At 44.9% G+C, this 16,739-nt stretch overlaps 2 protein-coding genes across 13 annotated transcripts in view; one reads left to right on the top strand and one right to left on the bottom strand.

Annotated features, from left to right (window-relative positions):
* Positions 1-7,460, bottom strand: part of GPCPD1 (glycerophosphocholine phosphodiesterase 1) — a 46,624-nt gene extending 39,164 nt beyond the window's left edge. For 3 of the 6 annotated variants that reach the window (XR_008732697.1, XR_008732698.1, XM_055713221.1), the window contains exon 1: positions 6,806-6,983. The gene's annotated coding sequence lies outside the window, so the exon portion shown is untranslated. Of the gene's footprint in view, positions 1-2,031; positions 2,098-6,805; positions 6,984-7,441 lie in introns of those variants that run through there. The other 3 variants (XM_055713220.1, XM_055713218.1, XM_055713219.1) reach the window with 3 other exon arrangements.
* Positions 7,211-16,739, top strand: part of CHGB (chromogranin B) — a 112,065-nt gene continuing 102,536 nt past the window's right edge. For 4 of the 7 annotated variants that reach the window (XM_055713207.1, XM_055713216.1, XM_055713203.1 and 1 more), the window contains exons 1-2: positions 7,596-7,795; positions 8,463-8,514. The gene's annotated coding sequence lies outside the window, so the exon portion shown is untranslated. Of the gene's footprint in view, positions 7,312-7,595; positions 7,796-8,462; positions 8,515-16,739 lie in introns of those variants that run through there. The other 3 variants (XM_055713213.1, XM_055713208.1, XM_055713205.1) reach the window with 2 other exon arrangements.

Here is a 16,739-nt window from a genome sequence, read left to right as displayed (position 1 = left end):
GCCTTCAAAGGGCACAGGGCAGTTTTAACAGATGCCTTGAAAGCAAGAAAAGCTAATGGAAGTCAGACACCAAGGGCTGGCAGGGGAGGGGGAAGCTCATAATCAATCCTCATTCCTCCCAGGCAATCAGAAGGTTAGTTAAGGTCTGAAGTTCAAATGCCTACAATTTTTCTTCTGGATCTTCTCCTCCTCTCAATCTATTCCTGTTCTAACTATTGCTGCCTTTACTTTACATTCCTTTTTCTCCTCCCCCGTTTCCCTCTCTTCATGTCAAGGGAGACGACTTTTCAGTGGTAAAATGAGAGCAAGAAAATTCTAGCAATATACATGTTTCTGGTCATATATTCCAATTCTGCATGTATTCTTTTACAAGTAACATTTCTGTAAATGATAAAATCCCAAACTACTGAAGCACAAGTTCCATGAAGGGCACACCCTTTCTGAACTTTGTCATGTGTGTGTCATTAGGTGGTCTGTATGTTAACAGTGACACATTCTAGCATTTATTTTTAGCACTTGTTTATAGACACAGAAGTGCAGCATGTTTCAGTATTGAAACTAAAATTGGACTTGTGAAACCAGTCCAGTATGACACAAAAATCCCAGTTTAAAACAGAGAATGTAACTACTAGCATGCATTTATGAGGCCACTGAATAGTTCAGGGCCTTGGCTGTGTTCACCAACTATCCTTGCTTGGACATCTTTTAACTGAAAAAACAGGGGAGTCAAGGGGGCGATGAAATAGGCAAAAATGCCTTGCCAGAGACTATAAAGCAGGTAAGCAACAGCTGAAGCCTGAACCCAGTTCCCCAAAGCAAGAACAGGCTTTTGCCTTAAGAACAAACAAACAAAAAAAAAAAACCAACCAAAAAAAAGCCATTTCCCAATGCAACATGACTCAAAATTAAACTTGGCAAAAACCAGCATGTCTGTCTTACTCCAAACTAATTAACTACCCATCCATTCCTATCTGAAATCAGAAATCCTATTGTCTATAAAACTTTTATCCAATCTTGTAAAAATTCTGTTTACCTACTTGCAAGACATTTGTGGGCTTTTCTAAACCGCCTAGCAATAGAATATTGCTTTTCTATGTAACAACAGTTAATTGTAAGGAGATTTTGATAAACTAACTTTGTAGAGTTGTCAAAATTCTGCTCTAAAGGTATTTTATCTCAAAGACCTACTCAACCTGCCCAAGGGATGTATATCAGAAGAAAAACTATAGTTTACATCAACAAACACAGGCAAGATTTTTCTTCTGGCAGAACTGCAGCCACAGGCAAAAAAGGCATACTGATGCCGAAGAAGAGGGAGTAATTTAATTCCCAGAGGGAAACGGCAAGAAACCCTAGACAATCAAATCCTCTGGCCAGTAGGTGTCAGGCAACCTTTTAAACCCTATATTCCCTTCCCTCAGATTTTGAGCACTGCCTCACCAAAGCAGCTGACAATAACAAACCCCTCTCTGCTCCCCACACCTGTAAAGATAAACCATTTAGGAGAATGTAAAGAATCCTCAGCTCAGAGGGGTCATAACGGTCTGGTTATAGGAACTGAAACAAGTTAAAACAGTTAACATAAAAAAATGTTAAATGCTTCCTAATCAGCAAATATTAATAAAGTCAACAAAGCAGATTTACAAACTAGAACTCCTTGGGCGGTAACAATTTTTAAATAAGTTTCGCGTTCAAAAGTATTAAAGCTCAATTCACATCTGTTGCAGCTGCATGCATGCAAACAACTGACCCTCAGCCTGTGTCCCATTCTTCCCTTTTTTTATGGATTGCAACTACATGCAAGCAAGCAGTGAACACCTGAATCTCAGTCATTTCCTCATGGGAAAGAGACCTCACCCAGGCATTCACACAACGGTATCAGCACTTCATAACAAAAAACAACACACAAACAAAAAAGTGTTTCTCTACCCAGAGATTCTTGCTTTTACAACAGAAACATGTTCTTTCCCCCACCATGCCACAGTTCAAGTCTCTCTCACGCTCTTCTCCTATCGCAAAGCAAACCCTTACCTTTCACAATCTCGGCGGGTTCCCCAGGGAGGTGGTGACTGCACGGCAGCCAGCAGCACTCTGAGTCCCGGGGCTGTGCTGACCTGCCTTCAACAGCCTGCCTCAGGTAACCCTGCCCACCGACCAACCTCCCTGTATAAAATAAGCTGTCTGCCAGGCTTCCAGAGCAAGGGCAAGATACACAGCCTCGTAAGTAGGGTCACATATAAACCTTGGTTCCCCTGCCGCAAGACAAAGCTCTCCTCGTGGTCTTAGGAAGAAAAACAAATGGGAATCTTAGAACTTCATTGCCTTCGTATACTCAAAAGAAAAGCAACAAAGATTTTAGGCATAGTATTCTGCATGCTCAACAGAAGAGAAAATGAACCCCTTGTTCTAATATTGCCTGTAAAGCTTTCCTTTCACAATTTTCTCCCCCTCATGGGCACCTGAAGGAGTGTAATAGTGACAGGAGTTAAGTACTTCCCTAAGTGATAGGGAACCCAAGCTCTCCCCTCCTGATTCAAGAAGGGCGCTTCTAGAAGAGGCAATCAAAGAGCTGTGAACCCCTAAAGCCACTTGGAAGAAGAGAGAAGACAACATTTCAGACTCTCCTTCTGGTATAACACAATCAACTATTAAAGTATCACAAAATATCACAGCTTTCCTCTAAAATGAGGTAGCAAATGTCATCATGGATGGGGAAAACCAACATAACTTTCTGTTGTAGTCAAAATGTATCAGGAAATGGAATTAATTTAACAATTACAAGCTTGAAGTTCATTTGAACCTTCTGGCTTACAGGTCTGGTGGCATATAAAACCCCTTCACAACCCTTCAGCTTTAGTAGATTATTACCCACCCCCCCAATTTCCTTAACCTTTCCGATGTATTTTAAGAGGATTGGTTGTTTGCTCTCCCATTATCTTATACTCAATATTTCAGGCTTAGATAAATACACACCAAGTAATCTGGGACAATGCTGCAATGTAATAACCTAGTTTGCAAACACTGAACAAGTTCCAGACTTATAAAAATTCATAGCACTCAAAGCCAGATGACATGCTCTCTCACAATACAAGTGAGATTTTTAATAGCAACACAAATAGGTTTGCAAGGCTCTGACTTCTAATGCTCTAAGGGCAATGTCTGAGACAGGCTTGAAATACAATGTGATCATCTTTTTCTACTGAAGAGACTTACAAGCCTGAAGGCCCTGAACTTTGTGTTTGTTGTACCGACAGAAAGCTTTCAAAATTAGGCAGGAAACACTTTAGGCAACTATATTAAGACAGAAAAGCTGAGTTTAGCAACTGTGAGTTGGCTGTAAGGGTTGCAGAATGATTGGTTCTATTTGGCAGTAGAAGGAAAAAAAAAAATGTATTGAAATCTAATGGAGGAAGACAGGGGAGACAAACCGACCAAGCCTCAGGAAATTCTACACTGGCTTTCTAAGTTGGAGGGTCCTGCAGGGAAGGTTTCTATTGAGAATAATCAGAACTCATAACAAAAATAACTTCAAAATTAAATGAGAAGCAAAACACTGCTCTTCCAGTACATGAGAGGGATCCAAAGTTTTGCAAATCCTATCCTCTCTAGGATGCATTTAATGGAGTGTGAACTCAAAGAACTTCATTTAAGCTCCAAGAAACTAGATGACCCAGATCACATGAGACTGTCACCCTCTGCGTGGACTTAGTCCAGTGAAGTTAATCAGCATCTGGCACCATGCTGATAATAAAAAAGCACTTCAATGGAAACATACCTTGGCCCAAAACCCTATCTAATAAACTACCAGTATAAGTTTCTGATGTAAAAGTTATCAACCAAAAACTCTCTCTTGAGTAACACTATGTTTAAGGATGACTGGATAACTTTTCAATGAGGGTCAAAAACAGCTTACGCAAGTATCTTTCTAATGGGTGATTTTTATTTTTTTTTTAAGATATCCAGGTAAATTATTTTTTATAGGTAGTTAATGGAATTTTTCAAATGTAATTAAACAGACAATTAAAATGCAGCGGCTAGGTACCTAGGTGCCATGATATTCCTGGAATGCACTGTAATACTTTCAAACAGCTGGTTCTTAACATAAGAATATTTTTAACCACTACATTACTGAATGTGCTCAGTTATCTGCAGAAAAATACAGACCATGTGTGCACAAACAGGCTCTTTCATACCATTAGCACACATTTCATCACAGACCACAGCACAGACTGCTGGTACTGCAAAAGTAAACATATGCTCAATTATTTCAAAATATCACTCCACTTTTTTTGCATGTAAAGATCAAGGCTGCAGTATTTTTGCTTTTATTTTTCTGATTTCAAGCAGACATTCTGCAGGTAAAAGTACAGACTCATGAGACCTATGAACACCAAGGAGAGGTCCAACTCCAGCCTGAAGCAGGGGAAAGGTGCCACAGTCCCAGCCAAGTCACTCAACAGCTGAGAGCACAAGCTGGCAAGAGCGGGATCGACGCAGGGCACCAACGCTGCCTGCAACCTCCCTCAGGATAGCTGCGTTTGAACATGACCATGCACTGCAGGAGAAGGTGCTGTACTTACATTTTACCTTCCTGAAAGCTGTGCTATATGCAGCGATAGAAAATCCACCACGTGTCAGATCTGGTGCTGTGCTGAACAAAGACGAGGTATGAGGCTAACCACACAAAACTGTTTTAAGACACAGTTTTGTCATTTTTACTCACATTAGACTCCTGAGTATAAAAATACCAACTTGTGCTACTTCAGGCTATATCTTTAATATGTAAATGACACCTATTCCAACCCAATCAAACTTACAGCATGAAGAACAGATGTTGTTGCTTGTGGTTGGTCCTAACAATGTATCAGAATATTATAGTCTATTAGGTATACAAATTAGGTATGTAATAAAATTAAATAACAATAGTTACAATAACTGCCAACACCTGGAATTTAGAACAATGTCAGAGGATACACTTGTCAGGACATTCACTCCAAAAACTAGAGGAGAATTTTTATAAACAGCACTACAGCATCAACTCCTTCATCTTCACCCAAACAACCAGAAGGTTCTTCCTGCTCCCTCCTTTCCCCCTGCACCCTGACTGCATGAGAAAGGACAGCCACAAAGTCAGCAGCTCTCTCATACTGCATTGCAGTATTAACACTGGACAGAAAACAAACTTGCATACAAGATTTCAACATGCTGCTGATTCAAAGGCGGGAATTTTACCAATAGGGTTATGCCAATATTTAGAAAGCACCAAAGACAGAGTACTGTTTCTGAAACAGCAAGATATTAGTATACAGCAACAGAGAAAAATATTTTTAAGATGCTATTTCCAATATCAGTTTAACTACCCATTTGCAGGGCTAAGCCAGCCCTGGTAATCTGACTCAAGATCCCTTATCTGACACACTATGTTCACTTATAATGCATCTACTCTGTTTTAAATAACAAGATTTTAATGGTTTTCAGCATTTCCTAAATACCCACACACATTGCAAAGCTGCTGGGATATAAATAAGACAGAAAAGTTTGCTAAGTTCTTGAAAAAGATAGGAAATGGCTGGGGCATGTTTGCAACTAGACAAGAACAGCTTTTGTTTGGTTTCTCGTTGCTGAAGCATTGTTTGTTATTAACCTGCTGCTCACAAGTTCTTAACCAGGCAGTTCTTCATGATCACAGTAATATTCCTCACTTAGAAATGATGTGAATAAATAACACTCATAATGCTCCCCCACAGGTTTCCATACAACAACGAGCAACTTTTTAAAAAGGGTTTTCAAAGCCTGTATCCATTTTATTGAGAAGCAACCAGCTTTACTAAGAGATTTGGCTGGTAGCTTCTATTTAAGATAAACAGCATTCCTCTGATTGTTTTAATATTTTCTATAGTTATTTTACAGGCAACAGCACTAGAAGAGAAATGCATATAAAAATCTGGAAGGAAAAATACCTTTTATGACAAAAAATGATTCCACTATTTAATTCTCATTCAAAACATTTTGAAAGTTACTCTCCATCTAAAAGCGCATGCTTTAATGAACTGGAACGCTAACACCCTGCAAAACAAGTCACTGAGTGAAAAGGAAAATGGAAAAAAGAAAAAATACGAAGATGAACCTGTACCTACTACAGCAGCCTGGTTAGGAAGCGCGTAACAAAGTTGATTTCGAGCTGCCTTATTGGTCCCTATGAGACAAAACCCACTCAAAGACAAGGCGGCAGCGGTGTCTGCGCCTTCCCGCGGCAGCGGCAGGGAGCGGCGCCCCGGGCCCGCCGGGCGCTCACCGAGCGCAGCCCGCCGCAAACCCGCAGTGCGGCCGGCTGCCGGGCGGAGGCGGTGCGCCTGCCCCCGGGCCCTTACATAATGCGGCCGCCGGGACGGCCCCGGGCCAGGGCGTTCGGGGGGGGCGTAAATCAGCAGCGCCCGCGGCCGGCGGCCCGCCACGCTGACCGGGGGGCGGCCCGGGCCTGGCTACGAGGAGCCCGGCGTGCCCGCTGCCTGCCGCGGCGCCCCAGCCCCGCCGGCAGCAGACCCCGCTCCCCGCCTAGAGGCCCGCAGCCGCCCCGGTGCGGCTCCCGGCGCACGCTCCCCCCGCCCCCCCTCAGGGCCCGGCGCCATCGCCCCCCTCAGCTCGCAACTCACCCACCGGCGCCCCCGGGACCGCCCCCGCGGGGCGCCGCCGCCCGCGCCCCCCTCACGGCGCGGCGCGAACCGGCCGCCTCAGGCCGCGGGTCCCCTCAGGGGCGCGCAGCAGCCGGCCCGGCCGCGCTGCCCCGGCCGCGGCGTGCACTGACCTGGCTGAGCACCGCTCCGGCTGTCCCAGCGCCTTGTGCGTGGCTGCGGGCGGCGCCGCCCGGGTCCCTGCCCGTCCTGCCGCCGCCGGGGCCGCCTGACAGCGCCGGGGGACGGGGGCGCCGCGGCCGCCAACCGGTTCCAGCTGCCCCCGGCCGAACCGGGAGGGGTGGGGCGGGGCGGCGCGGCGCGGAGGAGGTGGCGTCATGTAACCGCCCCTCACCGACACGTCACTCACCCGGGCTTCGGCCCCGCCTCTCTGCCGCAGCCAATAAGGAGAGGGCAAGAAGGGCAGGCGAAGAGAACGTCTTTTCCTCGAAAGCCGCGGCCGGGCGAGGGTGGGCGGGGCGCGGCGCCGAGCCGGACGCAAGGCATCGCTGAGGGAGGGGGGCGCCGCCGCCTTCAGCCGCCCGGCCCCGGCGGGGACAGCTCCGCCCTCCTCACCTCCCCAGGGCCGGGCTGCAGCAGCTCCCCGCATTGCAGCCCATAGAGTACCGACCCGCCCCCGGTATGTCCCGCGGGGAGAGCAGCACCGCACCTCACAGCGCGGCGCGAACGGCCGCCTCAGGCCGCGGGTCCCCTCAGGGGCGCAGAGCAGCCGGCCCGGCCGCGCTGTCCCGGCCGCGGCGCGCACCGACCCGGCCGAGCGCCGCTCCGGCTGTCCCAGCGCCTTGTGCGGGCTGCGAGCGGCGCTGCCCGGGTCCCTGCCCGTCCTGCCGCTGCCGGGGCCACCTGACAGGGACGGGGGCGGCGCGGCCGCCAACCGGTTCCGGCTGCCCCCGGCCGAACCCAGGGTGAGGGGGGACCTGACCCACGTCACGGCCCCTCGCCGACGCGTCACTCACGCGGGCTTCGTCCCCGCCTTTCTATTGCAGCCAACAAGGAGCGAGGAGGAAGGGCGGGGGCAGAGCACGCCTGTTCCTCGAGAGCCTGGCGTCTGGGCGAGCGGGGCCGTGGCCCCGGGGGGGCGGGGCGCCGTTTCCCTCAGGCCGGTAAGGCGGCGGGATGGCGGCAGTTGTGAGGCCGGTGTGAACGGAGGGTGGGCGCCGCGCGGGGGCTGTGCTGAGGTGACAGGTTTATTCCACCATCTTCCTACCCGCTGATACCACCACACCTCAGGCCTGGTCCTCAGTGCCCAACCCGGGAGTGTGAGGGTCCCTCGGGGGCAGGCAGCCCCCTTTCCCTGAGGTACCGGCCTGGCTGTGAGCCTGTGGCCTCAGGGGCATGGTGGCTTCAGCACGCAGGGGCAGGCAGCATGCCTTTCTGGAAAGGCTTTGGTCTCCGTGGATTTGATGGTGGCCATCTATCCCCGTGTGCATTTTGTTGAGGCTCTCCCTGTGCAGGTGTCCCAGCCCTGGCAGTAGGCCATGGCCTCTGTTGCCCGCTGAAATGTGGGGTGGCAGGAGCTGGCAGCCTCTGCTCCTCACATGCTTGGGCCGGGGCTCCCAGGGAGCCCCCCTCCTGTCAGCCAGGCTGCGCCTCTTTGCACAGATCTGGTTGCGTGTGTGGCCAGTTGCATGAGCAAAAGGGCTGCCGTTCATGGTACAGCTAAAAACATGTCTTCACAGCAGTGGCACTGAGGCAAACTGATGTGGGAGTGCCCATGCTGGCATTTTGAAGCAGCAGACAAAGCTTAAGCATGACACTTGCCTCTTTCAGGGTATCTGAGACCATTGGGTGAAGACCCCAGGGAGCTTTGCTGTTTTGAAAGGTAGTGTTGTGTTTGTGACTATGACCTTGTGGCTTTCCTGAGACCTGTTTTTGTAACGAAAAGGGTATCCCACTGGAATTCAAGCAACAAAGTATTGGCAAATAAAGCTAGACTCTTTTCCTCCCTGTTTTTGAGGGGCCTTGTGCTTTGTTTTGTAGCAGAGCTATGGATTTGTGATAGTATAACCAGTCCTTTAATAATAAGCTTGCATAAATAGTTTGGTAAGTAACTTGCTGCTTCTTTACACAACTTGTCAGCTGCCAAAGAAGCTGTGGTTTGAGTATGTGGAGAAACTGCTTGTTCTGTCTTGCATTGAGAGCACTGTTACAAGCATGCTGCTCTATGCTGTCCTTCCATCTGTCATTTAAATAGAGGGCTATTTTCCATTTATTCATCCCCTGCAAATGCAGCCATGTTAATAAGTAATTGGCAACGCAGCCCTGGATGTTGTAGGGAAAATGAATGTTAATATCACATGTTCTATACCAGGAAAGTATGTAATACTTGTGAATTGCTGAGGTCTTTAGGTGAGTACTGCAAGATCAGAGTACCCTGCGTAACAGGGAAAACGAGTAGGTGGAGGTATGCAGTTAAAAGAAATGATAGCCAAAAGCAGTTTATTTTGAAGCCAAAAGGATAAGAGGAATCCCATTCCTGTGGGTAAGGGGGAGGGAGGCCTGATGAAAAGTGCTTGTTGCAAAGTGAGGATCTTGTTAAAGGCAGATGTGAACTGCTCTAGTTACAAACCCTTAGTAATTAAATAAACATTAGGAGCCATCACTTCTACAGGTGTAATCAACAGTAAGCTGAAGAAAGAGGAAGAAGAAACCTTAGGGAAAACACTATTCAGAAAAATGATTGCCTCCTTGTTTTTCTCTTGCCCATTTTAAAGATTTATTAGTTCAAGTAATTTGTTATAAAGCTGGAATAGAATTGAACATTTTCAAGCATGCTTTGGTGTGTTATATTTTTCCAATATGGGTCTTTGGTATGGTGACAGTCATGCTATAAAATTGTACCATTAAATTTTTGTTAAAAACTGGAAGTATAACACTTGCTCTCTTTCAGCCCTAATCTATTGCAAAAAAATGCCTGTATCCAGTCAAAACTATTGCATTTCATACAATAATTCATTATAGCTAAAACCTGCAGTTTAGGCTCTAAATGAATTCAAGAAATACTTATGTGTTCATTTTATTAAAGGTGCACATCTCCCTACCTCACTAAGATAAGAGAAGCTAATATAATCAGCTCAATAGAAATGCGTAGAGAATTCTCCTTTTCTCCTTGTAAACTTATGTGGTTGATTTCGGCTAAAAGCTGAAATTCTGTGAAATGAACCATTCCTTAATTCTTCGGGTATCTTAAAGTAGTATAGATTTATTCATTTGGGTAGTACATTAATAGGAATTACTATGCTGCAATAAGGGAAACGGCCAATTCTAAACATAGTAATTTCTCATGGCAACTTTCAGGGACTAGTTTTTTCTTTAAAGGTGTCCTGGTTTCAGCTGGGATCGAGTTAATTTTCTTCTTAGTAATTAGTACAGTGCTGTGTCTTGGCTATGATGTGAGAACAATGTTGATGTTTTTAGTTGTTGCTGGGTGATGTTTATACTAAATCAAGGATTTTTCAGTTCCTTGGGCCCTGCCAGTGAGAGGGCTGGGGGGGCACAGGAAATTAGGAGGGGACACAGCCAGGTCACCCAAACTAGCCAAAGAGGTATTCCATACCATATGACATCATGCTGAGTATATAAACTGGGGGAAGAGGAAGGAAGAGGGGGGGGGACGTTTGGGGTTATGGTGTTTGTCTTCCTGAGTCACCATTACTGGTGCTGGAGACCTGCTTTCCTGGGGATGGCCGAACACCTGCCTGCCCATGGGAAGTGGTGAATGAATTCCTTGCTTTGCTTTGCTTTTGTGCACAGCTTTTGCTTTATCTATTAATTTGTTCTTATCTCAACCTTTCAGTTTTACATTCCTTTCCGATCTTCCTTCCCATCCCTCTGGATGGAGGGGAGTGAGCAAGCGGCTCCGTGGTGCTTGATTGCCAGCCGGGGTTAAACCACGACAAAAAGTAACTTGAGTTTGTCAAGATCAGAGATTATGTGTTTCACTCTGTAATTGATAAGGCTTTCCAAAGGGAAGAAATTTTGTTTAGCTGTATGATTCTTTTCTCTAAACAATTAATGTTTCCATGATTGCATCAGTAAGATTGCTCTTTGGGTTGAGGCGCATCTTCTGCTTTCTGCTTTGCCTCAACCTGTGAGATCCCCGTCTTGCTTTGTTCTTAAGCCTTTCATTGAAATACAAATTTTAATAACTTTATTTCTGTAAGTAATTCCACTGCGCTCCTCCTTGGTCTTGCTGAATAAAACAAAAGCAACTAATTAAGAATGAGGATTAAGCTTGTGTTCAGCATAAAGAAAGTAGGAAAAGGGTGGGATGGGAAATATTTTTATGTCTTGGGTAAAAAAAGTCTACATTTAATTAAGCTTGCCACTGTCTTCCCCCCCCCACCCCCCCCTTAAGGAGTTGCTTCAATATGGTTGGATCAGATAAGGTCATACTTTGCCATGACGCAGCAGACAAGTCTCAGCTACTCCTTAAGATAATATAAAACTGTACAGTAATTAGAGCATGTAGATGAGTTTATAAGACTCTCGTATATCTGTCCAAAAAGTTAAGATTAGTGGTCTGCTTTTCTTGTTTACATAGCAAAACAAATGGAATGGGGGTTTTATATCACGTAACTGGAGTCGAATCAAGTTGCTGTTTGCAAAAGTCCCAAAGAGATCAGAAAGACAAAGCTACAAGACCCATTTCAAGTGTGCAGACACAAATTCTATTTAAACTATGTCTGCACATGTTGGAAAGCATGTTTTCCCCTTTCCACAATAGGATTTTAATAAGAATTACTAGTACTTAGCCAGTACTCTCTGACAAATTGTTTTGTTGTTGTTCTGTCAATGATACTGTTGTGATGCAGTTGCTGAGCAGGAGTGAAAGAGCTAAAAGATGCAGTACGTGTGCAGCCTCCTCAAACACTGTGGTGGCTGCTTTAAAACTGTACCTTGCTTCCAGCCACGACAGGGTATGAAGCAGTGGTGAAGGCAGTGTGTGCCATAGGCAGAATATCCAAGTAAGTAGCCTTGCGGCTGTCCTAGTTGAGACACAAAGCCCTATGAGACCTATGCAGCCCGGTTTTTGTGATTAGTGACAATGATACTTGCCCAAGTGCAGGAAATAAGCGGTTGAGGCTAATGCATAGAATACACTAGCAAACCTGTACTAAAAAGGCACGAGGAAATACCTTTGACATTTTATGTCTGTTACCGTAGCCAATGTAGTATTTTCTTCAGCTGCCAGAATTATAGATGCAACCTACAAATGAAGCTTCATTCATACTATAAATAGTTATAAAGATTGAAAACATGAAATTATAGATGTGCTGCTTCCTCCTTCATAGTTTGCATTATCACATCCAGTGAACTGGTTATACCAACATCGGTGCTCACAGCTGGTGAAGGCTGCATGTATTTAGATGAATTGTGCTCCTTACTTTACTGCACTTGATTTCTCTGCAGTTGTTCTGGTTCTGATGGCTTAGTGTGAATAAAAAGAGCTGGTAAAATCATGCAAATGAATGCACAGCATTAGGCATTTAGTATCTTGTTAGCTTTTGTTTTATCTTTTTGTAGAATCACTTATTCTTGAAAACACACTTTGACCTTTTCTCTGGCACAGAGTATTGCTGTGTCATTATCTAATGTGAAGTCTGGACAATTTACAGGCACTAAAGAAAAGTGACTCTAAGAGTCTGGAAGAATAGACAGTAGAACTGCTATTAGCGTGGCAAACCCCTCTCAGTCTCATGGAGAATTATGAGAAAGGATTATTAGGAACAGGCCTGTTGTGCAATGGCATTTTCTCTGTAATGTATACTGTAATATAATGTAATCTGGTTTTCTCTGTGAATGAGTTAGTAGTCAGGGAGCACAGAAACGCATCAGAGAAGTGGGTGGTAAGAATTAAGCAAGAAGATAAGGCTGTGTTCAAAGCTTTTTAAATACCTACAGTAGGGAAGCCTAGAAGGTGAGAAAAAGGTGTGGAGGGAGGGGAGGAATGCTAATCTAGATTTGCAATAGCTCAGATTTCTCTGACCAGGGGAGACTATTGCCTAATGCAAGGACTAGGTGTGCTGGTAGCAAATGTGGCAACACACCAGAAAGGTGGAGATCATCACCAAATATAACGTAAATATAAAATGAAAGTCTTACGTGGCTACTGTTAACAATTATCAAATTTATAACAAGGAAAAGAATAGTTACAGATATTTCACTTTATCCTGTAGAAAAATCTGTCATTTTTTAATTTTTATGTATCATCTTGCACCAGTGGTAGACAATGTTACAACAGAAAACTTTCCCCAAAAAACCCCAGGTGCTAATACAATATTTGAGACATGAGATTTGGATTAGAAATGAGACGTACTATAATTAATCTTCAGGGTGCCTGAGCATGATTTGCTGCTTGATCTAAGCTGGTTTGCAGTTTCTGAAATGAAAGATGTTATGCATAGGATAAGCTTTATTGTGAAACACTTAAAGAACTAAAGTGCCAGACCATTAAAGCACCGCATTTAAACTGGCCCAAGTCAATTACAGTTATGAAACTTCTTTGATTTTTTATAGATGACTAACCAAAGTTATATAGTAAGTTTTATGTGTCTGTATAATTTATATAGTAGGTTATATACATAACTTTTGTTTTACTTTTGTATATATAAATGTATATGTGCTATTCTGTGAACTCCTAGCTCTGCCTGCATGCCAATTACAAGCCATTCTCTTGTGTTCTTGCACAAAATCTTCTGCTGTTACAATCTCCATCTCATTGTCTCTCAAATTGTATTCAAGACCTTCCATGCTCCTTTTGCCAGCAGCACCCATTTCACTGTGTCAGAGGCGAGGGTGGCCAGCAAACTGAGAACAACAGTGGCTCAGGAATTTGACAGAGATTAAGTTCTTTCTTCCTCCCTTCCTCTCTCTCTCTTTCTGATTTGTTCTGTTGGGGTTTATTTAATCTCAACAATAGGGAGGAGCACCTGCCCTAAGATAAGGGGAGATGGGGTTTCCTATGACAGCAGGAAGGTTTGTTTCTGGTGCCATTCAAAGGTCATGTTTGTGCTTTAAATTAAATGTGAAGCTGAATGTTGTGCTTTGCCAGATAACAAGAGCAGTGATACAAGTGCTTCCTTTGGACGCCTCAGGCCAGGGCTAGCAATAATGTGGAGTTGTGGTGTGGTGGTGCCCAGTGTTTCATGGGCACTGGAAGCACCACTGTCCTCCGCCCCCCCCCCCCCCCCCTCCATGTGAACACCAAAAGGCCCAAGAGGGGCAGGAATATGCCACTTCTTGTTGTCCATTGAAGCTCTCTGCTTCCAGACTTGACATTTCTTGACCTGTGCCTGTACTGAATATACTTTTAGGGAGAAAGTAAGTGGGAGACCTCAAATTCAATAGGGTAAAATGTTAGCTTTTCCTATCCTTTATCACTGTCATTTCTTCTCCATCTGCTGCACATACCAAGAGTGACAGAGAAACATGTTTACGTTTCAGTTATTGACGTGAAATTCCTTAAGGGTGCAGAATCCTGTCTGTAACTGGTATTTCTTCCTTTTTATACGTATTAATTAAGGTTACTGCAGGAGAACTGATACCTAGCTTTACTGAACTGTTGTTCCTGGGAATGCAGCCGTACCCCGGGGACACAATTCCTTGTAAGCAGAGCTCAGCCTGAGGAGAAGCTAAGGGTGTCCCTTGCCTAAGCCAGTCTAGCATCTGGCTGCAGCGTTTTGGCTCTACTGCAGCTGCTCTTGCACTCCTGCTGCCCTTTGTTCTCCCTCTGGCCCTTGTCTAACCTTTCACAGAGCTATGCCAGCTCTCTGTCAGAGAGTGGGTATTTTGTTTGTTTCTGTTTTGGTTTGTTGTTTATTTTTGTAATTAGATTAGTTCTGCCTTGGGTTGGGGAGCTGAAACAATTCAAAGATAGGTTGGATGAATGTTAAAGCTGTCTTGGCACAAGTGGGGACATCAGCAGCTGGAAGGTGAATCCTCTAGCTGCCAGGACACTGCTTGTTGCAACAATGGAGTTGTAGAAAAAGCATCTCAGAGGCATTTATTACTTCAGGTTTAAAACAGACGGCTATCAGCGAGCGAACTCAGAGAGGACTTCTGTAGGAAAAAAGGAGAACATGTTACTTACTTTACACCTACTCTGCATTCTTGGTTGTCTCTGTCCTGCTCAGCCAATAGCGCTTGTAAACAGAATGTGCCTATTCTGCCCACAGCATTGAAAATGTCCAAAAATGAGATATTTTTTTTTTAAGGCTAATGAGATACAAACCAAGAAACCTTTTGGAGCAATTCTGACTCTCATTTTCCTTGCTGGGAGTAGGTAAGAACTTCCATCTCAAAACTTCTGAAGATACAGAGAGATGTATGTAACTGAAGATGAACACACCTTGTTTTACAAATACAAATTTACTTGTGAGTAGGTCTTGTTGTTCCTGCCGAGTCTGACAGTTCTCAGTGGCTGTCTCCATGCGAACCTGTCACAACTTTGTCATTCACATTTTAGTCAAAAGCTTTAAAAATTAAGAGCAACCACTACAAAAAATGCAAGATCAGTGATAAAAATTACACATTGTAAAGCTGAACAATGCACAGCATTTGTGTTAACAGCAGCAGAAACTGGTATATCAGGTTCACCCCAGACATGTACAAAACCTTTTGGATTATTGAGAGAGAGAGAGACACACACACTCACACTCACTCAAACACACACTCACTCACTCACTCTCACACACTAAATAAAAGAGTACCAGGACTAATAGTAGCAAAATCTAGGCTGTAACTAGTGCAAGGTACTGATATCTTCAAGCTAGATGGTTTGTTGGTGTGAATCACAGAAAAGCACTGAAAATCTCCCCAGCTGCTCTCAGCTGGGAGACTGAAAGAGATCAAGGTGTGCCAAAGTACTGGCCTGATCTCAAGCCTGTGCACAGGGGTAGCACAGACAAAGCTGCAGGCAGGCCACACACACAGATGTCTGATTAACTGCAGTGTGTGAGTTTGGTCAGAGCTGGCAGCTCTGCTGGCAAGACCAGCCATGAAGCTTGGCCACTGTTCATGATCTGAGGAAACTGCATGTCTCTGGAAAACAACTGCTGAAGGAATAACCTTCCATGTTGTCTTCCAACACTTCCTTTCGGAACCTGACACTGTGGAGAGGTCAGGTGAAATAATGATTAAAATAATCCATGGGGAAGGCTCCCAGCAAGGAAGAGCTGTGTTGCAGTCCCAGGCTGAATTTGGTCATTGTGAGCCCAGGCCAGCACCCCAGGAAGCACAGCGTGTTCCCACTGGGGCTCCTGGCAGCAAATGGGGCACTGGTTTGTGTCACTATCAGTCACTTGAAGACTTGAGTTGCATGAGTTACTGTAGAGAACCATTTGGGCAGAAAGCATCTTTTTGTTGCACCTTGTATTTCTCTGGGCTGCAAAAAGCCCCACTGATTTGCAGGGAGGTTAGTCTGAGGCTCCTGGGGATTTCATTAACGATTACCTTGAGTGGACTGTGTTGCAGAGAGGCATGCTGCCCCATAAACAGCACCCACCTCCTTCCACAGCGGAAAAGTACTTGCCTTTAAAATCTGCTAGTGTTGAATCTTGACCAGTTGTGCATTGTATTACAAAACTTTCATATTTTTAAAGTACAAATAAATGTGTAAGCATGAGAGGTGGTGTGAGAGCACAGAAATGATCTCTTTTAGCATTAATGGCAAGCCGGGGGGGGGGGGGGTGTGTGTGTGTCTTTGCTCTCTTCCAGAACAGGATGAAACTGTAATTATTTCTGCTGTTTCCCTTCAAAGCATTGCTCCACAAATAGTTATATCACTTTAAAGCTGAAGTAGTTTTTAACATTATTAAAGCAAACCAGAGTTCTAGTATCCTGGGGGCTCAGAACATGAACTGTATTAAGGGATTGTATGACGCTCAAAAGATGTTTTGGAGACTAAACATTCACCTTTGTTCAATGGAGTTAGAATCACAGCATGGTTGGAGCTGCAAGGGAGCTTTGAAGATCATCTAGTCCTGCAGTGGGCAGGGACTTCTTCCACTACACCAGATTGCTCCAAGCCCTGTTCAACCTGACCTT

This window comes from Falco cherrug, chromosome 6 (genome assembly GCF_023634085.1).
Source record: "Falco cherrug isolate bFalChe1 chromosome 6, bFalChe1.pri, whole genome shotgun sequence".
NCBI classification, from domain to species: Eukaryota; Metazoa; Chordata; class Aves; order Falconiformes; family Falconidae; genus Falco; species Falco cherrug.
Note: the sequence above shows the minus strand (reverse complement) of the source record. Positions and strands in the feature narration are given on the sequence as shown.